Below are 19,758 nucleotides of genomic sequence, written 5' to 3'. Positions count from 1 at the left end.
GCTAATTTCACAGCAGTTTTTATTAACCTGCATTTTTATGTGAACTTTTCAACGTTCTTATTTGATTTTAGTATTTTTAACGTTTATTTTAATCCTGAAGACACTTTTTGATTGTGTTTAATAAGAGACGTGTTGGCCTCCAAAGGTGCAATCCTTCCTCTGTACAAATATGAGCTACTGTCCTGTTTCCAAAGGCTTTAAGAACATTGCTTTCGCCTTTTCTTCTGAATGTGGATCAGCATTGCAAGACTGAGTTGTCAGTCAACACTATGTGCAAATGGTGTGTTGGCGTGGAAACAAAGAAAAAAAAAAGAAAATGCCTCCCACACAAAGGACCGGTAAAGCAAGCAAGAAAACAAACAAACAAACAAACAAAACAGAAAACAAACAAAAAACAATGGATGGTCTAATAACATAACTGTACATAAATGTTGCAACTGCACAGCAGCCAAAAACCTTTTTATGGATGGATAGCGTCAAGTGTAAGAGGACAGCCTTCAAAAGGTTGAAATTAGGATTGTTCTCCTGGATATCAAAAAAAGGGATTATCACGGCGCAATCATATTCTACACAATATGTACTCGCAATGCCTGGGTAACACAGGACACGCACCCTGAGGTTTTAATAAAAAGCCCCTATGGCTAAAACTTTAAATAAACTAAACCAAAAATGTTATTGATGTTTTATATATAGAGAGTAGTCTCATTAGTTTTTGTTACTGTAATGTTTGAAGTCTCAACTGTACCGTATTACGGTAATAACATGGTTTTGAAACTTTTTTTTTATTTTGTCACAGACCTGTTGTCATAGTTGAAATGACGTTTATTGTAGATGGTATTTGAACAACTTCTGGAAATAGTTCATCAAGTATGTTTGTTGCTCATTGTTGTGATACATTAAAAACTGTATCTGCAAACCACTTCTTTGGATGTGATCAATCTATAGTTATTTTTAAATTATTTATGACTAAATTGCATATATTAGCAATTCTACTTCTCCTCCATCTTCTTCTCTTTCTCTTCCTCCTCCTCTTCTTCCCGTCATCTCTGGTATGCATTTCAGCATGTGGCTGCATACATTTTGTTGTACCATAAAAAAATAAAACCAAAAGGGTTTTTCTTTTTTTAAGCAAATGAAAACCTTTGTAAATAATCATTTTGAGTAAGCTTCTTTCCCTTTTTTATGCCGTGTTGAGTAAGAGAGGTGTAAAAATACCATATACACAGGACTGCCTATGCTGATTAAAGCAAATGGATTCAATGTACATACTCTGTACAAATGAGTCTAATAAATATTTGTTGAATTATATCGCTAAAGCCTTTTTTCATGGCATTTGAATTGGACGCACTTAAAACAAAAAAATTATATATGTATATTGTATGCAAACCACTTCGGTTAAATGTAATATTCATCAATTTTCATTAACCATTAAATCCATTTAGGTTTGCGGTGGTCCAGAGACGGTACTGGTGGGGCGTAAACAATGTTACACTGTGTTACAGGCCAGTGCGTCGCAGGACAGAAATGCACACAGGCAAAAGCTGGCGAATTGGAGTTACAGGTTTACCCGAAACTCTAAACCAGCAGGTGCTTCTCGCAGGCAAGGCTGGTGCAGGATTCGACCCGACAGCTCTGTTGTTACGAGCCGAATTTGCGAGGCCCAACTGTTACAGCTGTAGTGCCACCTTTACGCAAAACATTAGCCTGAATGTGACAGTACATACAACTGCATGGTACGGAGCACAGAAAAAAAAGGTTTTGGGAACCGTAAATTAAAGGTGACGTAAACAGCAAATGCATGTATAGATTGGTGCATGCAGCTTAACTGTAGCAAACTGTAATCCAGATGTATGTAAAGGTGCCCCACCTCATTACCAGAAGAAGGTCCCTGGGCTCGATACATTCACAGACAAACATCATGGAAATCAATGTGTAAGCAAAGCAGACTCTTTCCAATGTTCAACTATATACGTAAATACATATTTGTGCTACCCACAAGCCTGAATGTTAAGCTATTACATTATTTGTGCAAACCTGAGCCTAATTTATGGTGAAAATATTTTTAGACAAGTTAATGTTACTTTGCATGCCGTATTCTATTGCCACATTAGACAAACATATATGAGCTTCAGTTGAATTAATCCTGCATTTATGTTTAGAATAAGTTCTAAGTACAGTTTTGAAGAAAATCCTTGAATTGTCGTAAGGTGCTGAAATTAGATTTGCTGCCTTTGGCATGTGATGTTTGAAACTGTTGGAACTATGGAATGTGACTTTAAACAGTAGGAAAGTGTCAGTTAATTTTGACATCTGAATGCATGTATCATCATAAACATCCGTTGCTCACCAGCACAAAAATATCCATCCTCTGAAAGCCGTGCCCTAATCCCCTAGGCTACAATGTAGTCTGATAAGAAATGATGAGGTTGTAAGTTTTGGTAATCATCACTCCATTTCACTCTAATGAGGTTTGCAGTGACCCGTTTCAGCTCAAGATTATTAGCATTAGTTTCAGCTGCAGATGCATTACAAAGACAACAGTATTGGTTTCTCATCTCATTTTATATTTGCAATAAACGTGTCTCCGTGCCGTGCACGCGTGGCCTCAGTGTCCCAGCTGCTGTACGCGTATATGACTTTGTTGAGTCTTCATGAGCATCGTGCCTGAGCAACTCTTATGTCCATGACTGTCGGGTCGTGCTCGCAGGATAACACGAGCCCGGCTTGGCGATTCATCCAGCAGAGGCGCCCTAGAGTCTCCGGCCTGGCGATGGATCATTTCTGCCGCCGAATTACCGCCTGATAGTCACCGTTCACCGAAGGGCCAAAAAGCGTGCCTATATCCATCTCTACTTATCAATATAAAAAACGTGATTTTCTCAGACTGAGACGTCCGGGCACACATTTGCCGTCACGTCCCTGTGAATTTGGGTGAGTCATCGGAATCCTGACAGTTTTCTTCCTGTCTGAAGGAACTGGTCCACATAGGGTCAGTGTGCCGTGTATCCACAACAAGTGGGACGTCCTCGTCGGCAGCGTAATTGACTCTGAAGAGGCAAGAGCTAAATGCTAAGTAGAAGCAGATTGAATAATAACTTTGGTATTCGAACAACAGGTTGCGTAAATGCAATTATTTGGCCGTTTGTGTACTGCGAGTAATGAGACTGAAAAAAACCCGCGGACATTTATTATTTTTACAGGATCTCAATGAAGTATATTTATATTGATAAATATACCCCATGGTAAATCGCTCTCATCACAGAGTTTTAATGCCAACTGGTCATTTTTTTCTGAGATGCTTGTCCACATCGCTCACAGCGATCTTCATTTCTAAATTGTGTCCCTTGGTGATTGATGATCTGGGGGAATAATCTTGATATCACTCAGCTGCCTCCCCCCCCCAACATTCATAACCGATAATTCTTGGCTCTTTTTAGCTTGTCAATATCTGCCGGATTATTTGTCTTCATCTTCCCAGCAGCTGTGAAAGGTGACAATTCATGCCCGTGTGAATGGTTTTCTCTGCTCATCAGACAGTGAAATTGACTAATCAAGTCAAGCTGTGAAATAATTGTGTAAATACATAGCAGGCTACCTCATATACACATACATTGGTGTGTGTGTGTGTGTGTGTGTGTGTGTGTGTGTGTGTATCCGCTTCACATATAGAGGTGCAGTTGTATGTATACATCAATGGATAAAAAACATTAGAAAACAAAATCCCATACGCACTTTCAAAATGTGATATATGCTTCACATAAACTTCTCATGAATTTGAAACACACCCAAAACATAATGGCTGAACGGATGCCAATATTATTAATAGGGAAAGCAACTTTCTCTATCAATAGTAAATATACATATCATTTTGCTACTCAACACATGATTAATTACAGGCCATTGAATAATGATTCAGGGGATATTTCATTGTTCTAAGTAATACTGTAATGTAGAAGTAGCACATTACTGTGGAATTAGATGTGACGCTTTCAAATGCCTCCGTTACTGTGCCTTTTTCATTCATTTATCATGTTCTGCTGTTGTAATGCTGATGGTAAGTGACAGGATTTTTGCTTTTTCAAAACCCCACATACAGAATAGTGGCTTTAGGCTCACTGCTTCCTAGACTTTAAATTTAAACTGATTCCAAGCTAATTAAGGTCTGCATATAGGGTAGGGGGGGGGGGGAGGGGGGCATCGTTTAGTGCTAGTCCCTAATGTACCGTGCCAAACTTCACATCATCCTCAAAAATTTTTTTGCAGGCTATGTGGAAGCTGATTTTCTTGGCGCGGCCTCAACTTGACCCAACAAGACGTTAGCGTGCGAATGACCACAAACTCTCAAATGTGGAACCATGAAAAAAACAAAAAACAAATAAATAATCAGTGCGGGACAAAGCACTATGGGATCCTTCAACACTAAAGAGCACACTGGACCTATGGCAGAAACCTTCATCTGCAATCTTCCCTGAAAACCATGGCATGGTTCAGGGGGCTATTCTCCAATGGACGAATTAAGCAAACATTGCCGACACTCTCACGATCTTGTTTACTCATCAGCAGATTTATGTACTTATTCCTTTTGTTCTTCCTGTGGTAATTAATCAGGAGAGGGGTTCATATTAATAGCTGGCTTGATGATTTACACACCAGCAACGTTCTTAAACACCTGCGTTTCATTTACCAAGGAACACCTGGAGAGCTGGATAATGTAGAGGAAAGAATCTGGTACTTTTGGGTTGTCTGCTCCCTGGAGACCCACTGGCCTTCTCAGGTGAAGAGAAAGGTTGTGAATTCAACACCGTGATGCGGCCATGGGCCAAACAGGACGGATCACCTGGTACGAACAAGTCACGGTGTCACATTAACTGTGTAGCGACAACTTCATATGACATGACACTGAAGCTGGACATTTGATCGAGTCATTTTAAAAAATGAGAATACTAACTCAGTGTTGTCCCTCGCATGTGTCAGCCAATATACCTCACTTATACTATATAGCCAAAAGAATTTGTTCACCCATTTAAATAGAGGAATTAAGCCACACCCACTGCTGACACAGGTGTTTAAATAAGCACACAGCCATGCAACCTCTAGCAACAAACCGTGGCAGGAGGATGGGTTGTAGTACAGAAGATATTAATGAGTTTCCGCTTGGCACCATTATAGCACGGGTTTCTAACCGGATGAAAACTAGTGCTTTTTAGTTGGGGTGCCACGGCAGAAAAAAGGTTGGGAAACACTGCATTGTGGGACACCACCTTCCTAACAAGTCAGAGCTCCGAATTTCGGCCCTGGTCAACTGCAAAGTGGAGCCATTGCGGTGATGTCTGGGAGAAAGTTCAGCTGCAGAAAGAGACATGATCACCCAACATCAATACCCAACCTGAATGGCAGCAAATCCCACCCGCAATGTTTCAACATCCAATGGAAGGCCATCCCAGAAGAGTGAGAGGCCATAATAGAAACTGCATATTAATACATTTTGTTTTGGAATGAGACATTAGTGTTGACACACTTTTGACCACACAGTATACTTTATTCATACACCCTTGACTAAAGACCTGCCCAGGACCAGAAGTCCACTTGACTTGAATACAGTAACTTCCACCAAAAAATCCCATGGCTCATCCATTAACATGGTGGAATAGATTGTGTATTATTTTTTTTCCACAAAGATTCAGTTGCTGGAATATCAGTGAGATATTTGTCCACATAGCATGCGTTCGTGCAAAAACAGATGAGAGGAGAGAGGATAAACACCAAAGGTATTATTGCATCGCTACGGAAGCATGCCCATAGTATTGTTATTCTATACACTGCAGACTACACTGTCAACAAATAAATATATGTAGGGGCAGACTGGGTGAATATCTAAATAAGCCTGTGTGACTTGTTACAGAAAAGCTAGCAAATGCTGGCAAAAGATGCAGGTTTTTTAACCCTTTGGGAATTCTCCAGCAGATTGTTCTATTCTGTTTTTCAATATGTTCAGAGAAATACACATCCCAAATGGTTAGAGCTGAAGGAAGAGACAATTGCTTAAGACAGACAAATCCAGTTATGCAGAGAAACTGCTCATGAGGAAGAATATTCTTCCTCGTAACAAAAGAAAAGATTCACTTCCAGTGAATGTACATATTCTTTGTTTCATAATGTTTTAATACAGATTATTGGCTTTATACTATCCATATTAGATTATTCATTGTCCTACCCAAAAAAGCTAAGGACTACCTTAATCTTAAAAAGTGTGTAATTGTTACAATTATGGGCCTTTAAATTGATTGATTTTAAAATGTAGGCTAGAGTACATTTCCCAGAAAACCTATTTCGCTCTTCGAGCGAGGGAATTAAAGTACTAACATTGAAAACCTAACGTGAAAAACTTAAAGCAAATGTGTTGTCGCATTCGTTGTTCCGACGGACATCTCTTAAGCCGACCTCGTCTCCCCACAGTGTCGACTTTCTATTTGCGTTTGGCGGCTCCGCTCATTTCTCGGCATTTTAAATCAACAGCAGATGCGCTTTTTGATATAAATATAAATGTTTCCTCTGTCCACGCACTCAATACGAATGTGCAGTTTCTCGGTGTCAGCGGTGGGGCCGCCATTCCATTCGCTGCGTCTGAACCTCTAATGACGCCAGAATCGCCGGGAAGACGGAGACACAGCTGGCAGATGCAGAGATGGCCCTCGCTTATTCTTCCGGGAATGAAGGAGGTTAAACTTCCCCGAGAGTTTTGTTTACAATCCGGGGAGGCACATTGTCAAACGATGATTATAAGATGTCTGAGACGGCAATAAAAGGGAGGGATGTGCAAATAAAAGGCCACTGCCGAAGAAAATGGAGATTTGTCTGTTTTAAAAGCTGCGGACAACTATTTAAACATGAAGAAAAATGTTACAATTTATTATAAGGTTGTATGTATCCAAACACGTGTTAATGTATAATACTAAGTGTATAGTTATTAAGGAGGCTACAGAACATTATACCATAGATCACCTGTTTACTATTTAAAAATGAAAACAACAGGCTAGTCTACTTGAAATTACAAAATGCATCTGTTCACTCATCTTAAGATGATTTGTTCATCTGGTCATATATTATATGGAATGTTATTTTCTATTATAAAATAGAATGTGAAAATGACAAATACAAAAATGCAGATTGTAAGATATTTTAAAGGTCTGTTATTGTGTGAAGAACAATCACCCTACATCTTACCTGCTTCAGTGTCAGAGCTGGGGCTGCAGAAGCATTTGCTGAATCCTTTGTTTGCTTTAGTTAACATTGTATTTACTTTGCATGTAAAATCGCATGCGGGAATGAGTTGTGATCATAGACATTTGGGGGTCCAGAGAATTTACACCAGGTTTCCGCAACATCATTTTACATTTAATTTGTTCTGTCCTCTGGAAACAACACCATGGTAACGGCAATAAATATGTCACCTTTTATAATATCTCTTTGCATTTATAGAGTTCCCAACTGTTCCCAAATGTCTTTCTGCTTGGAAAATTAGCCATACATGAGAAGTGTAAGACCAAATGATAAGGGCACAATTTGTGTGCAAGTCCTCCCAGAGAGATTAACGCTGCGCTGGATGGTTTAAAGAAGGTTGAAGGTTGACTCCAAGTGCTGGTTAGAAGATAGTTTACAAGCCACATACACAAAACGGATACACAACTGGCTATTTTCTGTGAGGAAAACCATTGTCTGGAGAGCCCTTTACTTTGCAGAAGACAGTCATTAATAAGAAACTGCACATCTACTGTAAGGAGTAGTGTTGCCACGATATCATTTTGTAGTACAAAATTTACAGTTACTGCAAGACAGTATTGGATAAGTGGTTATGGAACAAGAATAGATGAAGACGTATAGTGAGACATTATATATATATTAATGCTATGAAATGTTATAATATCTCAAAGAATATATATTATAAAAAGTGCTTTGAAATGATATATTATCTTGCTGAATAATTAAAATGATTTTGTATGGTATGTATAAGTGCATAACAGCAGTGACAGATGAGTGGAGAGAAATGAAGTGAGAGCAAGTCATTTGGAATTCCCTGAATCTCGTTGGCGTGCAACAGTAACCAGGGAGACAAGAGCAAACTATCAGTTGAACATGTGCTATTGCATTTTAGCTATGAGTAATCGATACATCTTTTAACAACAGTACACCCGAGCATCAGGTAATTGTGTAGCTCTGCTTCTAACAGTCAGCTAGTTAAAACTGTCCGGTGAACAGAAAATCAATTTCCCCAAACAAAAACTAATGGTTTTAGAACCATTGGACGGTAGTGATCATAACATGGTTAAATTCGAGGTTAATTTTAGTGTCCGAAAAGCAAAGTCGAAATTGAAAGTATACAGTGTTAGGAAGGCTAACTTTAATGGTATGAGACTGAAACTAGAAACTGTAAACTGGATGGAGTTAAATAGCAAAACAGTTGAAGAGGTATGGGAATTTTTTAAAAGCACATTGTTGCAAGTGCAAGAGGACTAAATACCTGTTTCCAGCAAAACTAAATCTAGGAAACAACAACCAAGGTGGTTTACTAAGGAAATTAAGAATAAAGTCAGGAGGAAAAGGGCTCTGTTCCACAATTGGAAAATTATTAATGATTTCAAAATTAAGTATCTAAGTCTACAGGTAGAGTTAAAAAATAACATTAGACTGTTCAAGAGGGATGTAGAAAGAAAAAATGCATTGGAGGCTAAGGATGACAATAAAAGTTTCTTCCAATATTTTAACTCCAAAAGAGCTCTAAAAACTGAAATCACTAATTTGCAGGATAGTAAGGGCCTTATAATTGAAAATGAAATTGATATAGTAAATGAGTTTAATGATTATTTTTCACGGGTGTTCACAGTAGAGAACACGAGTAACTTACCACCAATTAGTACGAATACAGCGTAGTCTATGACCAATATATGTATAACTGACGCTAATGAGGTATTAAGCCTAGCTAAGCTCAAAATAAATAAATCGCAGGGCCCTGACGGCATCTTACCTATAGTTTTAAAAGAGATGAGGGATATTATTAGCCAACCTTTAACTTTAATATTCCAGAAATTGTTATCTGCGGGTGTGGTACCTTCAGATTGGAAGCATGCTAATATAACACCCATATTCAAAAAAGGGGATAGAAGTAATCCAGCAAACTATAGGCCAATCAGTTTAACTAGCATTACTGGAAAAATAATGGAAGCTATAATCCAAGTGAAAATGATACTGTAGATTACCTGGATGCAAATAACATTCTGAGGGATAGCCAATATGGATTTAGGAGAGGTAGATCCTGTTTAACGAATTTACTTACAAACATCTCGAAAATGTCAGTCTATAAACATGCACCATGAAGACTGCTAAGAAATAACTTCAATGTTTGGCACTCAGGAAACCACATTCCTACAGGGTGAAGATTCTTCTCATAAAAATTTCACTATTCTTAAATCGAAGCTTAGTGACCCTGGGTCATTTTGTATGCTAGTTTTTATTGCAACCAAACTCTTAATTATTTGAGCTTAACTAAACTATTAGAAAATCATAACTAAACAGGGGCATAACAGGAACTAGCTCATGGACCAAATGTCAACTTGGGTACTTTGACTGGAGGATGGAAAAACCAGAACTGGACCTTGGAGAAATGGAAGGTCATCTGGTCCAATGAATCCCATTTTCTGTTGCATCATGTGGACGGCTAGGTAGGTGTCAATCATCTGTGGGATGTATTGGACCAACGAATCCAATCCAAAGATATATAGCGACATACACAGCAGGGCTTGAAGTACTGTATGTCATGAAATGTTACTCCTGTGATCATCAATAAAATTAGAATAGAATAGTGATGCTTAATTAATCCCCATAGGGAAATTGTCTTTTCACCTATTCTGTCTTACCCTCCATGCGACACACACACAGGTAAGAAGAAGCTTGGAGTCACAGCACAGAGTTAGCCAGCATGCAGTGCCTCTGGAGCTGGAGGCAAAGGAGCTTGCGTAGAGGCCCATTGAGATGTCACTCTCAATGTTATAGCTAGGCCAGGACTCAAACCGGTCACCATCCGGTCACAGGATTTTAATTGGTTTTAACTGGCTGAACTGCAAACCACATGCTCCAATCTGTGCCACAGCAGCCCTCCTGTGGGGTTGTTCGAGACGGGAGAGTCCTCATTCACATCTAACATCAACAAGTCTTAGCGGCCCAACACCCAGTCGGCGCATGGTGGTTTTTCCCTCTTCAGACCGTCCTCAGTAGCTACTCACCATGACTGACTGTAAGCTCCCCACAAGCCTTGCCGTTTCAGAGTTGCTCTGGCCCAGTCATCTGGTCATAACTATTCAACCCTTATTAAAGTCACTCAGGTCTTCATCCCTGCCCGTTTTCCTGCATTCAATGTTCGGCTTTTTGTCTAATGTACCCCAGAACCTGACATGATCTGTTTATACAGAATAATTAATGCTATGTATGTCATGTGGGGGTGATCATAATGTTTTGGCGAATCAGTGTATTTACACATGCATATGCGTACATTTCATTAATGCAGAACCATTCAATGAACTCCATAATAAAATTATAAGCCGAAATTTGTGGTTAATTTCATTCTGTGGTTATTGTGTTGATGTGAAATACGGCTTTTTGGTGAATTCTTTAAATCTCAAATGATTTTGATGATTTTTGCTTACCCTCTTAACAATTTGGCAAAATTTACAAATGCTGCCTTACAGAGTTAATTTTACTATCATATTGTTACTGGAGAAGTTCCTCACAATGGAACTGATTTTAAATGCGGCCTCTTTGTTTCATTTCTATACCTTCTGCCTTTTGAATCCCTTTCTTCCGCTTATCATTTTGCTCTCTCATTATTTGAGATCACATTATTCTTCAGTGAACTGTGAGTATTTTGTTGCTGTTTCAAGTTGTTGTTGTTCATGTTTTTAATTTAAGTTTAGTTCACCTGTAAAAGCCTGTTTGTCAATGTCGTGTGTCTCTACTGTTATTTATAACAGCAATATGGCCAGACCTTGGCTTGGTACCCTGTTTGCAAAACAAAGGGAAGCTCCTCTCACTAACTCATTATAACAACAGTAGTCTTCCACAGCCCTTGTGCCACTGATTCCAGCATCAAGCTGTTGCTTTTATGACCGATTGCTGTAACAAGCCGCTTTGCTACTTTTCTATCCACGTTTTCATAATTTTTCATTATTTATCCTCTCCTGTGCATTAGCACACACATATTCACACACTTCGCTTGCGCACAGATTGGAGAGAAACACACGCAGAGCCTCAATGCCATCTTCAAAAAATAAATGACATGCATTGTTTGTTTAATCACACGTTATAAAACATGCTGGTGTAATTTTGTTGTCATCTTATTATTGTGACTAAATTCCAACCGTGGAGTTCAAATGCAGAGCTTGGAGTCCTGACTCTTAATGCATATCGCTTTAATTCAGCCTTTAATGCATGAAAGGGACGTTTATTCCAAACAGAATCTGTCAAAAGTTGAATTTCTGCCTGTCTAGACTTTTCAGACAAGAAAAAGCAATTGGCAGGCATCTAAAAGAATGCGTTAAACGATAGACTATCTTACAGTTATTTTGTAAAACTGATGAAACAGCAAATAACTCTCGGTCCCATTAAAAAACCCTCAAACACAGCCTTTTCTCTCGTTGTTCCTTTTACATTCCTTGCAGTAGGGCTGTGTGATATGGGCCCTACAATCTAGTGTGACTGGAAATTACTGAACATCTGCAATGAAATTGCTTTTCTGGGGAAAACTGATGGATCCCTTACTGCCTATGACTGCAAGGAAAGCGGCTTGTTTATGCCATCAAATAATGCATTTTTATGAGCTACAGATTGCTGTTTATAAGAAAATACACTTTAAGCTACAATAGATGTTACCTACAATTCAACATTTTGAACAATGAATTATTGAACTGGACGAATCACTGCTCTATTTACTGACCAAAGAAAAGGGGGGAGGGGGGCGGGGGCATGTATTAAGGGGACTTGTGTTTACTGTACGTAACTTGTCGCACTGCATTTCTTAAGAGGTTATTAATGTAAACCCTCAGAAGATAAAATTTACATTCTTCAGAGATAATATACTGTAGGCTGCCTGTTTCTTATTTAAGATTCAAACCTCTTGTGCTTTCCTTAATCCACGTATCGGTTGTAATAAAATTACATGGCGCTGCATAGGTCTGGAAGACGCACTGTCACCTGGCCATGACTCTGTAGATCCAAGCACAAGCCTTCCAGACACAACAGAACATCCACGTGGAAAGTGCTGCTTTCCCCACGACCTAATTCTGTTCACGCTCCAGTGATTTATAGCCGCTTTCGGTATTGAAAAAAAAGTTGGCATTAAGCTATTTGAGATTCCTTGCCTGCCGTTAATTCTTTTTGATAACATGTTCCTCATTCCTCACTGCAGCTATACCCATGGCGACATCACTGTGGCGAATGTTGGGAATCTTCCACTGGCGAGGATTTCTCATGGGCTTGCATACAGTGTGAGATGTTGGATGTGGAGCCACTTGCAGTCTCTGAGGTTTCACGGAGACTGGAGGAACCCTTACTGCAAATTCTACTTTGTCCATGTGGTCGAGAGTGCCCCCTTGGCAGCAGATCCCATGTCAAGCTTCCCTGGCGAGTCTCTCGGCAGCTGTGGTGGGTGTCTGCTGGTGTCCTCGCTTTTGGCTTCTTCCGTCTCACGCAGCACATGAACATCTGGAATTCCTTATGACAACAGAAGCTGCCACCCTGGGGGTTATCTGCAAAGTACTCCTCCTTTTTGGCCTGCTGTTCCTTATCCTCTTAACATGGATAGCAGACAGCCTCATTTAGTGCTCTGGTCAGACTTTCTCCACACCTCCAAAATGGCTGTTTTGATTGGCTGTCTCAGGTCATATATCCATAATAGATAGTTCAGCATGCTGCCTGTGACATGACTACATTTCAATCACTTCCCTGTCAAATATCTATTTCTCAAATCATCCCCGCAGCATTTTAAGATACACACATAAACTAAATCTAGCCGTTAATGTCACCGTGCTCATAAAATCTGCAACAGCTTTCATTTAAGAAAACACATGCTATCAAATATTTATTGGAGGTTTACATAGCTACAGTACTCATGACAAGCACGCAATGGGGAGCTATGGCTGAAAACTACAGACAGCTGACTAGACCAAAAAGCACGAGCAGGTCTCGAAGGTTTTCCCATTACACAGCGGACTTTTTGGTACCACTGGCACCAAGACACTCATCAAGGGTGTCTTTTCTGCTGCTCCATAAGAATCAGAGGCTGGCACTTTAGATTCAGACCAGTACTCTGCAACCAGTTAGCAGACCAGAAACACAGGTTAAGTGATTAAAAAGAATATTCAATAAATTCATGAAATTTCTCAAAGATTTATGTGTGCGGAGTGTGCACACTCTCCCTGTGCACACTCTCGTTACTCCAGTTTCCCCTCTCAGTCCAAGAAACTGTAGCTGAAATGGTCTCTCTAAATAGTGTGATTGTGTGCATGATCTGCGATGGATCGGCGTCCCGTCCAGGGTGTCCCCTTCCTTGCATCCTTTGTTTACTGGGACAAGCTCTAAGTGCCTGGTGACCTTGTAGCAGTTACATGGTATAGAAAGGTGCATGTATCGATGGAATATTTATGAAGAGATCTAAACAGATCAAACAACACGAGTATTTTACACCTACTAAGTCTGTAGGGACAGTAATTCAGACAGATTGCTGGCAAAGCTGTTGGTATGGTGCGATATTTGGACTCAGCCTTTACGTGCTTGATTGACGTCCCGAGGAAATAGGACAGTGTGAGCACCCAGCCAGTAAACATTTTTGCTCCCTCCCAGCTCCTAGGCTACGAGGGAGCAAAAACGTGGACTTTCAATGGATCCCTGAGGACCAGATTGGGAAACACTGAAATAGAACATTCACCTTGACCCCAGCTGAGGTAGCTGCTTCTTTTTCTGCACAGCGATGTCACTAAAACTGCGCCTTCCTGTCCAGCTAGGCGGCTGGCACAACCAAATACTCGGCACCAAGGGACAGAAAGGTGCACCCGATGGGGAATACAGCAAATCACGTCTTTGTTCCCTTTAGCCGTGGCTGAAAGCGTGCCACGGCGCTACAGGAACACCAGATCAAAACCGTGTTGCTGAAAATAACTGCTGGGACACCGGCAGATGTGCGCCCATCCAGCCCCTTGTCTCTGGCTTTGATGAAGTGCCCGGCTCGTTGGGGCTGAAATTCACAAGTGGCTCTGGGCAGGGAGTTGGTCCAGCACGCTGGGCAAGGCTGCCCGAAACACTGCCTGAGAAACCATAAATCAAACGTAGGCGAGGAATTTCAGACGCCACCATCCCCACTCACAACCCACATTTCCCAATGATCTGCACACTTCCAGGTAAAAGCTGGTACTCTTAGAACAGTGACAAGATCTGCATCACACAGCAAACAGGGAAATCGAGAATCACAAACTGTTTTACGCTGCTGTACCTATATGTATCTCTCTGATAATCTTCCATTTTTCTTATTAATATATGTATCGGTAGCTAATTTACCGTTTGTGATGCAAGTCCACCAGCCTCAAATGATCCATCATTTTCGATGAAGAGGCGTTGCATGGTTATTAATGACATGGACACATATATATGCATAAATCAATGCAAAGAGCATATTTTGAATTTATTATAAAATGGCGTGGAAACCATATTCCTGGTAATATAACCTGAAATAGCATACCGAAGATTATGAAGAGTGCTTCATTTGTGATTTGCAAAATTAGTGAAATGGAGCACCGTACAGGCTAAAGTGCATACTTCATGAGATACTCAGACTAATAATGCTAGAATATTAATATGCAGAACTTTAAGTACTGAGTACACCATTTTAGCAATAAGTCAGATCAATGAGATTTTGTGTTCCTCTTTGTTGTACAGGATTCCATGAAAGGACACTGGATTCATCATTTAATAACGAACTCCCAAGTAATTCACTCCTAAGTTAATTGAAATTGCCTTTATTTTCAAGCAGTGATATGCATTCAGTTTGCATAATAATGAAACCACGCCGGACAAAGCCCAACCTTCAGAATTTTACTGTTATTGTTATTATTATAAAGCAAGTACTTCATTTTCATGTGCAAAGATTTCGGTAGTACGTACAAAGCAGAATAAAGCAGTGGCCAGGCAGTAATTGCATTGTAATAATTACATCATGTGGTGTCTTGGATTCCTCTTTAGTTTGATGGCAGAAATGCCTGAGGGATAAAACAGATAAGACCAGAAACGGCTCCCTGCTTAATGAATTTCATGTTTTCCTCGGGAGTGACAGGAAGGTCATTCCCGCTATTTGTGATTCACCAGGCAAAATGTCCATAGTTTCTTACACTTGATCAGTCTGTGAAATATGCTAATTCTCAGAAATAGTTAACCGCATGTATTTCCCATTAGACAGACAGACTGGTGAAAATGTTTTAGGGCTGTTTGTAATACAATAATCAGACTTACTCAGTTAGTATCCCTTTTTTGGATTATGGAATTATACCATAAAATATAAAAATAACATAATTTATTTCTCTATCCCAATGAAACAAATAATAAGTCGTGTCATAATATTAAATTAATTTTGAGTCATAGTATAATTTTGTTTTACATATTTTTGTTGTTTAGACGTTTTGCTTGTATATATGCACACAATATTTTAGATACACACATGTACTATATATATATAGTGCCAAAACTGGAGAGGACAATACTGTGGCGTGTGTCTATATATATATATATATATATATATATATAGACACACACACTTCTTTCCCTCAGTATGGAAATGAAAATCACTTAATAAATAAGCAACTTTATTCAATATTTCACAAAATATTCAACAGGCCTGTAAGCTCACGCTTTGCCTGTTCTCCGTAGACATTTGCAAACAGAACAAATTCTGTTGCGCAGGTTAATCTTTGTAGACATGTCGGTTCACCGATTTCCAAGAGGAGTTCAGATTCGGGCACCTTTGCAGTATGGTTTCCATGGTAACGGGAAAATGGTTTTCTCGGCTAGCACAACATTCAGCGCAGAGATGCACAAGCGTCCTGTCATTTTATGTGCATTATAGTGTTACTCACATTTCGGTTCACATATAACAAGAGTGCAATTGTATTGTAGTCTTTTCCGGCCACAGTTATTTGTTGGTTTTTATTCATTTGTTTTATTTTTTGGCAAGTTATGCATGAATTTGATATTAGTTACGCCACAGTATTGTCCTCTCCAGTTTTGGCAAATACAAAATCATTAAAGAAAAATAAAGGCTATTATAAACAGTGGAAATAAATACATTTAACAAATAAATACATACATTACACATAATTAAACATATATATTGACAAAAATATCTTGGGTGTGTATTTATATATAGTGAAAATGCAAAATGCAGCCCACAAAAAAACCACAATAGTTGCTTTTTGCCATTTTATGCTGCTTTTCTTGTTTCCAGTAATTTCAAGCTGTTAAATCCCAGCCCAGGTTATTATGTTTCATCAGGCTGTGCAGGAAGAGAAGGAACAAAACAGAAGATCACAGTGTGAAGTTCAGGACACTGGAGTCTGCAGTCAGGAAAGTGCAGTTAGGACTTTAACAACCAGACAGTGCAGCCGCACTAACAAACTGCACAGGCGCAATCGTACATCTCCGTTTTAAGGGGCAATTTTACTTTGATAGGATTTTCGCATTTCTTCCTCACCACCTGAACCTTGCCTTTGTGAATATTCCTAAGAGCCTGGAAACATATTGCATTGTGTCTTATATACCGTCATCTTCTAAATTTTACCCTGCAGTAATGCTGATGAGACAAACTAATCTGAAATAGGAGAAATCTGTATCAAAATTCAGCCTGGGCTGCATTTTTCAATATTACCACTTAAAATACTTCACAAAACAATACTGTCTCATTTAAATTTATTACTGCATTTTCAAATTAATAATTATTATATAACAACCAAGGCAACAGATGCCACATTAACAGAAATTATGTGAGCTATATGGCCTTATTAAAGGCAAGAAACAAGTTAAAAACACATATTTTTAAGAAACCAGAGACCTTTGTACAATACACCCCATATTTTACCCTGTTTTATTGGAAGTTACCTAAACTCTGGGGGGGTGGTTCTGCGGAGAGCAGTGTCCCCATGGCAACATGCATGGCCCCCCGTGCCCCCCCCCAAATACGTATGCTACTTGGGTCTGAAACAAATGTATTATTATTATTATTATTATTACTACTATTAACATATATATGTGGTCTAAAATTTTGCGTGCAAACACAAATGTAAGGACATTTTCTTGACAGACTCTTAACACGAGTGGGCCGGATGATCAAGTTGCTACAGTCGGTGAGCGAAGTTAATGACAGAAAAAAAAAACATCAAGCTAGTGGAAGCAAGACAGTCTAAACAAGAAATCAGAGTGAGTTACATATTTGTAAAAACCCTAAAATGTTACTGCAAAGCATTGCATAAATAACATCGGTTTTCAAAATTGTTTTCTTAATCTAGTGTATGAAACACTTGGAAGACATTAAGGTCAAATGCGTCTGCCCCCCCCAACTGAAATGGTCTAGAACCTCTACCAACTTTAAAAGATACCCAGACTTTAAAAGCAGTTTGATTCAGCTTAAGCTTCAGGAAATTCAAGGGGACGTCTGGAAGGATGTTTGCAGATTATTTGCAATTTAGTGTGTATTAGACATCAATGCAGCGAGAGCTTTGGACCCGGCAGAAGCCTGCTTCACCTCAGGCTGTAAGAACCAGTAACTGCCTGTTGTTGTCTCCTGACATATGGTACGGCATGGTTCTGGAATGAACCACTCACTGGGCTGGCCAACCAGGCACGCAAGGCCTGCCTTCCCCATATGGGCTCAATCCCGTCTTCGCGGTTCTAAATCCATTACAACAAACGTCACCTACCTAATGTACCTTAAAGTCAGCCTCCCCTCAAAAAGGAAAAATAGTATGTACACTTTATGACCTCATGATAAAATGTTCATGTATAATTCATAAATATACTCAGCAGTGGAAAGCCAATTAGTTTCACATTCACAAAATACAATAAAACACACTTCTGGCGTTTCATGCAGTACATATGGGAATGAGTACAGGCATACATCAAAAAAATCAACAATGTCACGTATAATTATAAAGTTTCCTGTTCTGACCTTTATTTTTCAAACAGGAGCAGCCATATTGAACAGCTGCAAGACCTAATTTTTACGGTACTTTAGTTATATTTTAAAGCGATTATGTAAACTATTAATCAGTCTGGGAAATAGGACAATAAAATGGTTCGGCATCATCAATTAAAACTTCACTACATTAAGACTGATCTTTCATTGTTACGGGTGAAAAGGAACAAGAAAAACCAGAGTATGATTTAAGAAGTTTCTGAATGGACATGATTTGGACAAAGCCAATGGAAAGAGGTTGTTTATATTGTGAGCGACATTCCCGTGAAAATGAATCAAGGATCCGTCACTAAATCTGTTATGAAATGTAAACTAAATTTACAGCTGCAATCAGCTGCTGTTCAGTACTCAAAGCGCTTGCCGAGCTCACGTCGCTGCATCTGTAAAAATCACTCTGCGGAGGGAAGCCTGGCTCCCAGAAGGTTGTAGGGTCTGGTCCCATCAGGGGCGCTTTTTGTTTCTGGTGCGCCAGCTTCTCGCAGTACTGCGTGGTGTCCTGAGGTTCGCCCAGCCATCTTCGAGTCACCCTACCCTGCTTCTCCACGTCCGGTCTCCCTGCAGCCGACAAAATCGGTACCTCATCTGCATGCGACATCAGCCTAAGCAGTATGCAAGTGTGCATTGGGTTATATGAAAACGAATGTAGAGAGACCCCGCGGTAACTATTAAATGAGGGTGAAATGGGGGAGAGAACAAATCTCATTGTCGAACAAAAGCACTTATCAGAATAACAAAAACAAAACTGTTTCCGCTAATGTATCTCTGCAAAGACAAGTTTGTTTGCGATAACCATTTTCCTCTTTTGTCAAAAAAAACCAAAAAAAAAAACAAAAGGGTGGGGGGCCGTTGATGCACTTTCATTTTCCTATATGCCACAACAGGACTACTGTGTGCACAGGCATGAATCATATGAAGACATTACATGGACATATTTACCACTTTAGTACGTGTGTCTGCCGGTTCAGGCCACAGGAAGGGGTGGTGGGGGTGGTGGGGGGGGGGGGGGGGCGGTTAGCGCACACACGCAGCGCTGAACTATCAAAGAAGCCCATCATGCAGGGAGACGAGATTGATTGCCTCGCTGATCTGTAATTAAGCCGGAGCGATCAAAAAAAGGCTTGACGCTCTCCAGCGGTTCTGGGCTGGCTCGGGTGCACGTCGCCTCGAGCGCGGCTCGCGCAGGAAGGCTACTGCCAGGATAAATAACGATCCCCGCGGCCATTAGCCGTGTTAGCGCGCAACGTGGCACCCAGCCCTGCCACCCTGCTAGCTTTTGTTACGCCGCGGCGGGCAGACCTTCATATTCGAGACATCCATCCTGGAGTGGGTACACAGATAGCCCTCTACTCCACCCGCCCCCCCCCCCCCATCTTGTTTGATCATTTCGACAGCCCTCAGGTTTGACGCTCATCCTTGAATTTCAAACCGCTCATCTGAGTGGAAAGATAATACAGCAAATCAACAAATGACTGAATATGGAA

At 40.0% G+C, this 19,758-nt stretch overlaps 1 protein-coding gene across 3 annotated transcripts in view; it reads left to right on the top strand.

Moving 5' to 3' along the window:
* The window catches only part of zfhx4 (zinc finger homeobox 4), a 76,565-nt gene extending 75,646 nt beyond the window's left edge, over window positions 1–919 (top strand). For all 3 annotated transcript variants that reach the window (XM_072699488.1, XM_023822422.2, XM_072699487.1), the window contains exon 10: window positions 1–919. This exon is cut by the window's left edge and continues 3,409 nt beyond it. The gene's annotated coding sequence lies outside the window, so the exon portion shown is untranslated.
* Window positions 920–19,758: the final 18,839 nt, after the last annotated feature.

Source organism: Paramormyrops kingsleyae, chromosome 15 (genome assembly GCF_048594095.1).
Source record: "Paramormyrops kingsleyae isolate MSU_618 chromosome 15, PKINGS_0.4, whole genome shotgun sequence".
Taxonomy (NCBI): domain Eukaryota; kingdom Metazoa; phylum Chordata; class Actinopteri; order Osteoglossiformes; family Mormyridae; genus Paramormyrops; species Paramormyrops kingsleyae.
The sequence above is the reverse complement of the archived record's forward strand: the minus strand, read 5'-3'. Positions and strand labels throughout refer to the sequence as shown.